Here is a 2276-nt window from a genome sequence, read left to right on the forward strand (position 1 = left end):
GGGACATTGAGGGGGGGGCGTGGGGACATTGGGGGGGGGGGGGGACATGCAGAGCAAATCGGGCTCCCCCCATCCCATCCCCCCCCATCGCGTCCCCCGTGTCCTCCCGTCACCCCCAATTCCGTGTGTCCCCCCCACCCCACCTCGCGCTGTCCCCTCAGGGTCCCCGCAGTGTCCCCAATGTCCCTCAAAGCCACCCCCCAAAATCCCCTCAGGATCCCCTCAGAGCCACCCCCAAAGTCCCCTCAAAGCCACCCCAAAATCCCCCTCAGGATCCCCTCAGAGCCACCCCCAAAGTCCTCTCAAAGCCACCCCCAAAATCCCCTCAGTGTCCCCTCAAAGCCACTCCCAAAATCCCCTCAAAGCCACCCCCAAAATCCCCTCAGGGTCCCCTCAAAGCACCCCCAAAATCCCCTCAGGGTCCCCCTCAAAGCCACCCCCAAAATCCCCTCAAAGCCACCCCAAAATCCCCTCAGGGTCCCCTCAGAGCCACCCCCAAAGTCTCCTCAGTGTCCCCGCAGTGTTCCCGGTGTGTCCCCTCTCAAAGCCACCCCCCCCCCCAAAAATACTCCTGCGGGGGTCCTGAGCACCCCCCCGGCCCCTCAGAGCCCCCCAAATGCACTCAGAGCACCCCAAAATCAGCTCAGAGCACCCCAAAATCCCCCGAGCCCCCGAAATCTCCTCAAGAGAGCCCCGGATTCCCTCACAGACCCCAAAAAACCTCTCAAGAGACCCCCGGATTTCCTCACAGACCCCAAAACTCACTCAGAGACCCCAAAACCTCCTCACAGACCCCAAAACTCCTCAGAGAGCCCAAAACCTCCTCACGGACCCCAAAACTCCTCAGAGACCCCCCAAAACCCACTCGGAGACCCTCAAAACCCACTCGGAGACCCCCCAAAACCCCCAAACCTCCTCACAGATGCCCAAAATCCCCCCAAAACTCCTCAAAATCCCCCCAAACCTCCTCGCAAGACCCCAAAATCCACTCAGAGACCCCCCGAATTCCCTCACAGACCCCACAACCTACTCAGACCCCCTCAGAGACCCCCTAAATCCCCTCAAAGACCCCTTAAAATCCTCACAGACCCCCCCTAAATCCCCTCAGAGACCCCCTAAACCCCCTCAAAATGCCCTAAACCCCCTCAAAAATGCCCCTAAACCCCCTCAGAGCCCCCCCAAAACCTGAGAGATTCCCACTGCAGACCCACCAAAACCCCTTTAACCCCCTCAGAGATGCCCTCAAATTCACTTTAACACCCCCAAAACTCCCTCAGAGACGTCCTTAACTCCCTCAGACACCCCTGATTCCCCTCTGGAATGTCCTAAACCCCCTCAGGACCCCCCCTAAACCCCCTCAGAAATGCCCCAAACTCCTCTCAGAGCCCCCTTAAATTCACATTTTCCACCCAAAATCACCTCAGAGAGCCCCTAACACTCTCAGAAATGCCCCTGAACCCTTCACATCCCTCCTAAAGCCTTTCAAAGATGCACAAAATCCCCCAGAATTCGCTTTAATTCACTTAAAAATTCCTCCTAACATATTCTAATTGTCCTAAACCCCCTCCAATTTCCCCTCAAACAACCCTAAACTCTCTCATAGCCCCCCAAATTCCCCTCAGAGCTTCCCTTAAACTCATCAGTCACCTTTGAACACCCTCAGATCCACCTCAGAGATGCCCCAAACGGCCCACCCCCAGGGATCCCCTAAATCCCCTCACAGCCCCTCTAAGCCCCCCTCAGAAATGTCCTAACTCCTCTGGAGCTTCTCCAACCTTCCTAAACCTCTTTGGAGCCCCCCTAAATCCTCTCAGAGGGGCCTTAAACCCCTCTAGAGCACCCTAAACCCCTTCACACCCCTCGGGATCCCCTCAGAGGGGCCCAAAACCCCTCTAAAGACCCCCAAACCCCCTCAGAAATGCCCTAAACCCCTTCAGATCTGCTCTAAATCCCTCTAAAGACCCCCAAACCCCCTCAGAAATACCCTAAACCCCTCCAGAGATGCTCTAAATCCCTCTAAAGACCCCCAAACCCCTCAGAAATGCCCTAAACCCCTTCAGATCTGCTCTAAATCCCTCTAAAGACCCCCCAAACCCCCTCAGAAATGCCCTAAACCCCTTCAGATCTGCTCTAAATCCCTCTATAGCCCCTCAAACCCGCTCAGAAATGCCCTAAACCCCTTCAGAGATGCTCTAAATCCCTCTAAAGCCCCTCAAACCTGCTCAGAAATGCCCTAAACCCCTCCAGAACTTCCTTAAGGCCTGCAAGATCCTTTC

Source organism: Zonotrichia albicollis, chromosome 38 (genome assembly GCF_047830755.1).
Source record: "Zonotrichia albicollis isolate bZonAlb1 chromosome 38, bZonAlb1.hap1, whole genome shotgun sequence".
Classification (NCBI taxonomy): Eukaryota; Metazoa; Chordata; class Aves; order Passeriformes; family Passerellidae; genus Zonotrichia; species Zonotrichia albicollis.